We start from the raw sequence: 11,231 nt of genomic DNA on the forward strand, positions 1-11,231 counted from the left end.
TAATAATAATAAATAAATAAATAAATAAATAAATAATTTGATTTCAGTGGGAGGCCTGAAAGCTCTCTCTTCGACAGACACAAGATTTCAACTTTTGGCCGGACAGGGTACATCCACGTTTGGGTCAATCTGCAGATATTCAAAGGATTTTTTTTAAAAAAAGAGAGAACGCGCGAACAGCTAAGTTATAAACTCAGCATTTTCAATTCGAGCGGCCCCATCAATACATCAGAAGAATGGGAAAATTGTGGTAGGTTTGATTTTCTAAGTGGGTGCAAGTTGGCGTTGCGGGTTCCTTGCCATTTCCCTCCCAGTCATTCTGAACACTGAAGGGCAAATGAAATGGAATTCGCAAGGACGACGGACCGGCACGTCCATTCCCCCTTGCGATGCCGTCCCATGTTATCTGACAGCGCACGCTGGTTTCCGTGGGCGATGATGCGCCTCTGCTGCTGGGCATGACTGTTGTGAAACCACCACCAGGAACCGCAGTCGAAGCCGTCTAGCAAGGCTCGACCCTTTCGCTTCCTGGCTGATCCCCAGTTGGCCCTCCCCCGCGCCTTTGAAGACTGTCCCCCGTCGAGGAGGATGGCTGCGCGCTCCGGCGCCTTCGGACCCCTCCGAGAACCGCCGACGTCGCTCTTCCCGATCGGTGTGAAATCAGATTTCAGCCTCTTTCTTCGCTCTCTCCCTCGATGGCGCCAACGCGGCGCGCGCCCAGGCGAGAGGAGGCGCCTAGGTGGCCCGGCCCGAGGGCGAGGGCGCGGCCGCTCCGACGACGGAGAAGAAAGGCGCCCGCTTTGGTTGCTCTTCTCTCCCGCGGCTTGGCGCCTAAGGCGGCAGAAGAGGAAGGCCGGCCACGGGCGCTCTCCACTCCCTTCCGCGGCTCGCCAAACGCTCCGGGTGGCCAAATCCCCCCTAAACGCCACTCCCCGCGACGCCGGAGGGACCCAGCCGCCTTCACCTCGAGGAAAGGAGGAAAAAAGTAACGGGGGCCTTAGGAGTGCTCACCCGACACGGGGGGGGGGCGCAGCACAATTGCATTGGAAAAAAATTCTTTTTGCTTCTCCCAATCAATCGATGAAGACGAGGGATGCTTTGGGTAACGTCTTCTTGAACGCCTTTTTTGGGGAGGGCGGCATTGTAATTTCATTGGAGAACCCCATGTATCCCCCCTTCCCAAAACAAACAAACAAACCCCTTTGGGCAGCAGCAATTTCTTTCCATTTTGCACACATTGGTTTATTGGTGTTTTGGAGATAGGTGGGATTTGGAAACCTTTTTGCTCCTCTTTCCAGAAACCCCGGGCTGCCTAGACACCACACCTTTAAAGCGCCTCCCCCACCCCCCAAAAAGGAATTCTGGACGGATTAAATCCTCCTTTACCCCTCCCAGAGCTACAATTCCCAGCAGCCTTAACAAACTATGGTTCCCAGGATCCTTTGCGTGGGGGACTTTAAATGGCATTTTCTGTGGCAGCCCCAAAGGTGGTGCCTCTGGCAACATCAGTCTATAGGTTTCCAGCATGCTGAAGAAGCACCTCTTCACTCTGGCTTTTGACACCTGAGAGAGATATTTTTAGGATCCACCCTATGTTTGTCATTGCAAGTTGGTTTTCTATTGCTTTTAAAGGATGTATTTTAAATGCCTGTAGCCAGCTGTCTAACCACTAACTAGGATATTATAGAGTTGGAAAAGGTTCAGAAGAGGGCAACCAGAATGATCAAGGGGATGGAGCGACTCCCTTACGAGGAAAGGTTGCAGCATTTGGGGCTTTTTAGTTTAGAGAAAAGGCGGGTCAGAGGAGACATGATAGAAGTGTATAAAATTATGCATGGCATTGAGAAAGTGGATAGAGAAAAGTTCTTCTCCCTCTCTCATAATACTAGAACTCGTGGACATTCAAAGAAGCTGAATGTTGGAAGATTCAGGACAGACAAAAGGAAGTACTTCTTTACTCAGCGCATAGTTAAACTATGGAATTTGCTCCCACAAGATGCAGTAATGGCCACCAGCTTGGATGGCTTTAAAAGATTAGACAAATTCATGGAGGACAGGGCTATCAATGGCTGCTAGCCATGATGGCTGTGCTCTGCCACCCTAGTCAGAGGCAGCATGCTTCTGAAAACCAGTTGCCGGAAGCCTCAGGAGGGGAGAGTGTTCTTGCACTCGGGTCCTGCTTGCGGGCTTCCCCCAGGCACCTGGTTGGCCGCTGTGAGAACAGGATGCTGGACTAGATGGGCCACTGGCCTGATTCAGCAGGCTCTTCTTATGTTCTTATGTTCTTATGTTCACTACGATAGTCTTCTTTGTGGTGGCATCCCAACATCAGACGCTGCATTGCTCCGAACAATTCTGCACCTATTGGGGCAGCACCAATGGAACTCTCTGCCTCATGACATTGGCTTGCACCTGTTCCTAACCACTCTGTTGCCTTCTCCTGCACACCACAGCAGATGTTGTAGATCCTCTACCCACACAACTGTCTTGATGGAAGAGACCAAATCCAAATGTCTGTCTGTCTAGTCTAGTGTTTTGGCTAGCCAGATACTTTCTCTTAGACGTTCACAAAGCATGAAGGCGTTGGCATTTACTGCTGTTTATCTCCACCATTTGATATTCTTTTTGATATGACAAATCATCAAGAATATACTATGCTATGACCAGTAGTGATAGTGGTAAATTCAGAAATGCAGGGTCCCTTCATGTTAATCATAGCCAGGCTACTGTAAGCACAGAATATGGAGAAACCGACTGGCCCCCATCGGAAAGGGTGTAAGACAGGGGTGTATTTTATCACCCTATTTGTTTAATCTATACGCAGAACATATCATACGGAAAGCGGGATTGGATCAAGATGAAGGAGGCATGGAAATTGGAGGGAGAAATATCAATAATTTAAGATATGCAGATGATACCATACTACTAGCAGAAACCAGTAATGATTTGAAACAAATGCTGATGAAAGTGAAAGAGGAAAGCACAAAAGCAGGAGTACAGCTGAACATCAAAAAGACTAAAGTAATGACAACAGAAGATTTGTGTAACTTTAAAGTTGAAATGAGGAGATTGAACTTGTCAAGGATTATCAGTACCTCGGCACAGTCATTAACCAAAATGGAGACAATAGTCAAGAAATCAGAAGAAGGCTAGGACTGGGGAGGGCAGCTGTGAGAAAACTAGAAAAGGTCCTCAAATGCAAAGATTGTATCACTGAACACTAAAGTCAGGATCATTCAGACCATGGTATTCCCGATCTGTATGTATGGATGTGAAAGTTGGACAGTGAAAAAAGCAGATAAGAGAAAAATCAATTCATTTGAAATGTGGTGCTAGAGGAGAGCTTTGCACATACCATGGACTGCAAAAAAAGACAAAGAACTGGGTGTTAGAACAAATTAAACCAGAACTATCATTAGAAGCTAAAATGATGAAACTGAGGTTATCATACTTTGGACACATAATGAGGAGACACGATTCACTAGAAAAGATAATAATGCTTGGAAAAACAGAAGGGAGTAGAAAAAGAGGAAGGCCAAACATAAGATGGATTGATTCCATAAAGGAAGCCACAACTTACAAGATCTGAACAGGGTGGTTCATGACAGATGCTCTTGCAGGTCACTGATTCATAGGGTCGCCATAAGTCGTAGTCGACTTGAAGGCACATAACAACAAGGAACTAATAAGCATGAAAGAGGAGAGTGTTAGCTACTGATAAGAGCCTTCTCAGTGTTTGACTCACCTCCCTTCACTCCAGTTGGCTCCAATCAGCAGGAAAGGACAAGGAAGCATGCTAGAAGGCTCTTCTTAGTAACTAACACACTCCCCTTTCATGCTGATTGGCTTGTAGGACGTTGGAGAGATTGGGACACTGCTCCCCAAAAGGTAAAGGGTCTAAGACCCCCCGAGACGCTGCACGACTACACCCCTGGCTGTGACACATTTTTGTCCACATTACTTGGCTGTAGAACTGCATTGCAAAATTCAGAGAGATGCAAATTTGGGTGGACAGCTGTGTTTTGGTTCGCATAGCCTATCAGAAAGCGTGATTTCAGCCGTTTCACCTGTGAACGCAAACGGACTCTGATTTCACCCTAGGAACGCAGGAAACTGCCATGTATTGAACAAGACCCTTGGTCGGTCAGTCTCCATATTGTCTATGTAGACTGGCAGCAGCTCTTCAGGGTTTCAGACGGGGGTCTCTTCCAGCCCCGCCCGGAGATGCCATGGGGGACTGAACTTGGGACCTTCTGCACGCCAAACAGATGCTCTGCCACTGAGCTACGGCCCTGATGTGGTTGTAATACATCCATAGGCAGCGTGCTTTTCAAAGTAAAAAGAGAGAGATCTCTGCTCCGAGGTGCTTACCATCTAAAATTCGATACAGGGAAGGGAACAGTGGAAGGCGAAGGAAATGGAGGCAGGTGCAAACAGGGGGAGAATATTCATGTGCACACATACTTAGGCTTAGTTGCAGCAAGGAACGGCTCTGAATCCCTTCCCATCCCTGTGCGTACACAAATGAATTGCACGCAGATTAGCTGCACAACAATTAAGCAAACTGGGCCCATTTGCTCAGCTGATAGTTCTGCATCTTTTTAAATTTATTTTAACAGTGGCACTCAAATTATTCAGCTTTTCTTTTCTTTTCTTTGCAGGTCAGGAGGAGGAAGGAAATGTGTTCCACAGGACAGTGGGTCAGAGCCACCATCCTCCAACCCCTGGGACACCTTATCGCGTCACACACCTGGCTTCTGAGATTCTACCAGACATGATTGCTCGCTGCTTTTCAAGCACATCTTTGTGAAAAGAAACATAGGGGCTAGAAACTTGAAAGGTTTGTTTGTTTGAAAAAAAAGCAAGCCGAGAATCTTAGAAAATATATAGTGCTCAGTCCCACACAGGCCCTCCTCACAATGTTTGCATTTATACTCTGAAATAGAATGTGAAAATCCAAAATGTGGAAGCCTTTGATCTTGGCAATGCTTTTTTTATTTTGGGGTGGTTTTTGTTTAAAAAGTTGACAGGGCCTGACCTGAGAGTTGCACTTCCCAAGTAGTTTTCTTTCATTGTGAGCAACTTCAAGTCTACCACTACCCTCTTGCCTCCACCCCCCCCCGTCGTTTCTCCCATTTTGAGATTCATCATCTTCACAGCCATCGCACAGCCAATCCCTCCACCTTCAGACAGGCCTCAATTTATGAACTGGGCTGCAAGGGAGGTGGGCTTGTAGGCTTGCATGCTTAGAGAAGTTAGCATTTCAAAAAAAGAGAGAGTGTGCCTCCTTCAGAGACATCCCATCTCCTCATGACTGAAAGGTTATCAGGAACGATAAACGGTTTCACCTTTGGCCTTCTTTCGACACTGATGGATGAGCCTTGCTTGACTGAAGCTCTTTTGCTCTTGTTAGCATCGCTCTGCTCTTAATTGTTTTAACACCTTCCCTTTGCCCTGGATGAAAGCATGCCCCGACCTGAAGATTATGACTCCCCCCCACAAACCGCACCATCAGTTGACATATGGCATGATTTTCTTTTTTCATTTTTGCTGCCTGATTAATCGATAGCCCCCATGTTCCCAAGACTTTGTAGTGGGTAATGTTACATTCACTATCAACCTTCCTCATGACGTTGATTAAATGCTGTTTTGTCCAGACAGAGGGAGCCCTGTGGGATTGGACTGCTGCTCCCATCAGCTCCAGAGAACAAGTCCAACGATCAAGGATGATGGGAGATGGAGTCCTGCAACATCTGGAGGGCCACAGGTTCTCCCCGCCAGCCGTGCAGAGTTTTGCCACAGCTGGTATCCAGACTGAAGCCATGTCTTGTGTTCAACTAAGTTCTACTCAGTTAATGAAATTAATGAAACCAAGTTAGCTGCATCCATCAGTTTCAATAGTCTGTTCTGAGAGGAGTAACATTGGACACAAACCAATGAGATTTATTTATTTATTACATTTGTATCCCACTTTTCCTCCAAGGGAGTGCAAGGCGGAATACAATCATGGTCCTCCCCCCTCCCGATTTTATCCTCACCACAACCCTGTGCAGTGTGGGTTAGGCTGAGAGACAGCGACTGGCCTGAGGTCACCCTGTTTGTTGCATGACCAAGCGGGGATTTGAACCCTGCTCTCCCAGGTCCCAGTCTGACACTCTAACCACTACACTACAGGTTGCAAGCATTCCTAGAAATGGCATAGGAGTGTAATCTTGCTAGAGATGTCCTTGAGTTGTGCTAGGCCTACTTCACACATGGAGTTCTCCAGTAGTCCAAGAAGGTGGCCATGACACTAGTCCATCACAGGAATATAAGGAGAAGAGAATATAAGTCCATCTAGTGCAGCTTCTTGTTTCCTGAAGTGGCCAATCAGATGCCTCCAGGAAGCCCACAAGTGGGGCAGTAAAGCTGGATCCTGCTGGATCAGACCAATGGTCCATCTAGTCCAGCTTCCTGTTTCCTGAAGTGGCCAATCGGATACCTCTGGGAAGCCCACAAGTGGGGCATAAAAGCAACAGTCCTTCTCCCCTGTTTGTCTTGAGCAACTGCCTCTGACTATAAGGTTTCACAAAGCTGGACTCCAACTTCCATCATCCCTCACCATCTGGCTGGGGTTGAAGTCCAACAATATCAGGAGGGCCACAGACTTTGTTTATTCTACCAATCTCTTTCTGTCTCTCTCCTTTTCTTCTCTGCTTCATGTAAGTGTGGCCTTCATGTAAGTGCAGGGCAGAAGGATGCGGTAAAATCCTGAGATAATAAAATGTTTTGGATTGCAGGTGCAGATCCCCCCCACCTTTTAAAAATGCTTCCAATATTTTATATAGGAAATTGTTTTAATTGTTGATGCTTTTGTTGCCAAATCGCTTTGAGGTGTTTTATAAGACGTGATTCATAAATGGAATTAATTAATTAAACAAATGGGGAGGAATCAATCTCCCTCCAAGCAGAGACTAGCACAACAGGCTGGTGCAAAACCTTTCTCACTGATGTTATAGATTTTTTAAAAAAAAAACTTGCAGGGAATGTTTTTGTTTTAATGTGGGGAAGCCTTCAAAACTGTGATGCACCCCTGCAGTCTCAAGTGGTAGGATCCATGCTACCACCGCTGAACTCTGCCACCCTGGACTCTACCATCTCTCCCTTTATGGCAGGATTTCTTTGGGCGGGTGGGGACCATCCTTTAGATTTGTACTCAACACACTATTTTTTCACTGAGCATCATCTGCGGTGGAAAAATCTGGCCCATCTCCCGACTGGAATGTGTCTTTCTGAAATATAACCATCTCAGGAGGGGGAAAAAATCTTAAATATGAATTACAATTCTTATATGAAAGACAGATGTGAACTGTTAAAAATGTTTATAATGTGGTTTAACATTAAAAAAAAACATATTAATGAAGGGTGCTTTGCTGATGGGGAGTGTTTGCCATGAGGGATTCATTATGAGGCTTTCACCTCTCGAACTGTCGTCTTAAGCTAGCCAAGACCCAAAGCAAAAGACCAGTTAGAAATTGTTTATGTATTTTAGAATTGGGGTGTGTGTGTGTGTGTTTTATCCTATTGCTGTTTCAATCAAAGGCCAAACTCTTTCCCAGTTTTAATCCTGGGCTGAAGAAATATCATCTTGAGCAAGATCATCTGTCAAGCAACACAGCTGTGGCAAAAGAACTTGCATTCCCTAAGAAATCCAACTTTTAAGGGAAAGACTGGATGTATAATGGGTGTTTGTTTTAATATGAGAGCGTCATCAATGCCACTTTAAAGAACATAAGAAAAACTCAGGTCTCAGCCCCAAGAGGCTTACAATCTAAATAGTGGCAGGAGACTGCAAATGTAACAAATGTTATTGAATTAGCAATGAAGGTGGGCAAACACTAAGGCATGAAAGAGGGAAAGTGACTATTTTATTTTATTTAAAATATTTATAGGCCTCCTTATGAGCAAACTTCACTCCGAGAGTCTTTTAAAGGATAAAAATGCAACATAACGGTTGTGGAAACAGAAGATGATACAAAACCTCCCACAGAACATGAAACCGGCAAGAATAAATATGCATCCAGCTCAGACTGGGTGATATTATCCAACAAAATCTTCCTTAGAGTAGACCCACTGAATTCAACGGGAGAAGTATGACATTTGTTGTGGATCGTCCAAAGTTTTTCACAAGACCATTAACCCAAAGGAACTCGATAGCAGCCTATAGGGAGTCTCTCATGGATAAGCCAGTAAAAATATGTGGCTCTTCAAGGCCTTCCTGTGGTCACATCATGAAGATCAGGATGTGTGTGTAACTAATAATGGTTATTACCAGAAGCTGGAAAAAGGTGAGGAAGGGACTGTGTCAGTGTCTGAGGGTGCGGTAGATAGTACAAACACAGCATCGCAGGACAGACCCAAACCATTCAGGTGGGGTATTTCCTCATATGGATCACCTGCTGGCCAAATGAGGGTATTGCAGGGATCCGCCACGGAAGCTTCTTCCAATAGGTCAGAGCGTGTCAGGTGGTATTTCATTTCATTTATTTATTTATTATTAAATGAATATCCTGCCCTTCCTCCCAGAAGGAGCCCAGAATGGTGTCCATGGACAGTATCCAATAAAGGTGCACATGGTTCTCCCCATTTTATCCTCACAACAACCCTGGGAGGTAGGTTAGGCTGAGAGAGATGGGGACAGTCTCCCAGTGAGCTTCTTGACTGAGTGGGGATTTGAACCCTGGCCTCCCAGCTCCTAGTCCAGCACTCCCGCCACTACACCACACTGGCCCTCCCGACGATGTGTACCATTCACTCTGTCATTGTTTCATGTTTATCCCATTCTTCTTGCAGTGAGTTCCTGTCCTCCTTGCAATGAGCTCAGTGCAGTGAAAATGCCCCCCTTCTCCATTTCTTATCCTCACCACAACCATGCAAGGTAGGTTAGACAGAGAAAGTGATTGGGCCAAGGTCATTCACTGAGCTTCATAGCTGACAGGATACAAACTCAAGTTTTACCAATCCTAATCCGACCCTCTAATTCTGTGGTGGGGAACCTCAGGCCCTACAGGCTTCTCTATCTGGCTCTTGGGACTCCCCCCAGGCCATCCCCCCTCTCCCCAGGCCATGCCTCTCAAAGCCCTCCTTTGCACTCCTTGAGTGCTTTTGCCAGACTGAAATATGTCCTTGAACTCTGATCGTGCTTGCCTGGATGGAGAGGATGTGCAAGCCTAGGGTACAAAAAGGTATATTCCTTGCTCCTTCCACTTGTGCCTCTGGCCCCTCCTATCATGTGGCCCCTGTAAGGTTGTCCAGGAGGGAATGTGGCCCTCAGGCCGAAAAAGCCTTCCGACCTCTGTTTTCACCACTCTTAAGTGGGAGGGTGGGTGTCTTTGTGTATGCAGGATTTGGCATCTCTTCTGCCACATCCGCCTCCCCCCCCCCAGCAAATCTCTGCTACTGGATTAAGAACAAAGCTATATAGTTCCCTCCAATAGCTGAGACTGAATTTCCAAGGGCATGTTTGCAAAAGAGCGACAGCGATCGAAGATGCCCATGTGAAAAAAATCCAGTGGTTTTGTGAAACGGGGCTAGTTTCGCCCTCTAGTCAGTAGCTCCGCTTCTTTTCGACTCGGAAGCAACCCCATCAACATTCAGCAGATGGCAGTAGCTCAAGGCGCACAGGAGCCCTGATGGTGTAAGTCATTAGCTGAGGGGAGAGGTTTTTCACAGAATTGTTTTTAAAAAAACATTATCATTTGGTCAACTGTGACCTGAAATGATAAAGCAACGAGAAATGAAAGGACCTGGATCGCAGGAAGCAGAAAGGACATAGGAATTAAAAGGACATGAAAAATGGACGTGGACTGCCTTCAAGTCGATCCCGACGTATGGCGACCCTACAAATAGATTTTCATGGTAAGCGGTATTCAGAGGGGGTTTACCATTGCCTCTGAGGCTGAGAGGCAGTGACTGGCCCAAGGTCACCCAGTGAGCTTGGTGGCTGTGTGGGGATTCGAACCCTGGTCTCCCAGGTTGTAGTCCAACACTCTAGTCACTGCACCACATTGGCTCTCTCAAATAATAATATTTAACACACACCCTCCCATTCCCTGAGCAGGAGCTGTGGACCCTGGGCTTGGTCTTTAGCTGAGCCACTGGATTTAAGATGAGCTGGTGGCTAGGTTCTGCAGCAGGCAGACAGGCAAGGCAATTCCACCACACTGCCCTGACCATGCCTGATCTCATTTCTTCTTGGAAGCTAAGTAAGGTTAGGCCTGCTTAGCACTCAGATGGGAGACCTCCTAGGAACACTAGGTGCTCACAGGAAGGCCTTTAACTCAGTAGCAGAGCACCTCCTTTGAATGCAGAAGGTCCCAACATCAATCCCTGGGTAGGGTCGTGAGAGACCCCAATGCTAAATCCTGGAGAGCCCCTGTCAGCGAGCATATAGACAGTATTAAGCTCAATGGACCAATGGTCTGATAAGTATCACATTCCCATGGCTGTCTTGAAGGGATAGGATCCCAGCAGGTATAAACCTCTTCCCAAAACATTCCCTGACAAGGGCAGCACAGTCAAAACAAAGCAAGGGCCAGCCCAACGAATTAGGCAAAGTCCAAAATTTGATCCAGAGGCAAAGTCAGGCAACAGACCAAGGGCAATATTACAGAGAGCTCAGGCACCATACACAACAGCAAAGATACACTCTAGCAAGTGGAAAGCACCAGAGGAAGACTTTATATACTCTGGCCTCCTCAACCACACCCTAACCACAGCTGCAGAAAGTGAAGGAGTTTCAGGGATGGCTTACTCACGAGGAAACCCCTTACAAGGGCTTCCCTTTCTTGTGGGCCCTGAAACCACTCTGGGTCCATAGACATATTTATTTCTGTGCAATCATGTTTGAAAATGGAAATGGACTGCCTTCAAGTCGATCCCAATGTATGGCGACCCTATGAATAGGGTTTTCATGGTAAGTGGTATTCAATTTACCATTGCCTTCCTCTGAGGCTGAGAGACAGTGACTGGCTCAAGGTCACCCAGTGCGCTTCATGGCTATGTGGAGATTCAAACCCTGGTCTCCCAGGTCATAGTCCAACACTCTAACCACTGTGCCACACTGGCTCTCTTTAAAGAACATAAAGCTGCCTTATATCAAGTGAAATTTGTTCCAAGAAGAGGCAGTGATGGCCACCAACTTGGATGGGTTTAACAGAAGATTAGACAAATTCATGGAGGATAAGGCTATC

The sequence above is a fragment of the Rhineura floridana genome, chromosome 20 (genome assembly GCF_030035675.1).
Source record: "Rhineura floridana isolate rRhiFlo1 chromosome 20, rRhiFlo1.hap2, whole genome shotgun sequence".
In the NCBI taxonomy this organism is placed as follows: domain Eukaryota; kingdom Metazoa; phylum Chordata; class Lepidosauria; order Squamata; family Rhineuridae; genus Rhineura; species Rhineura floridana.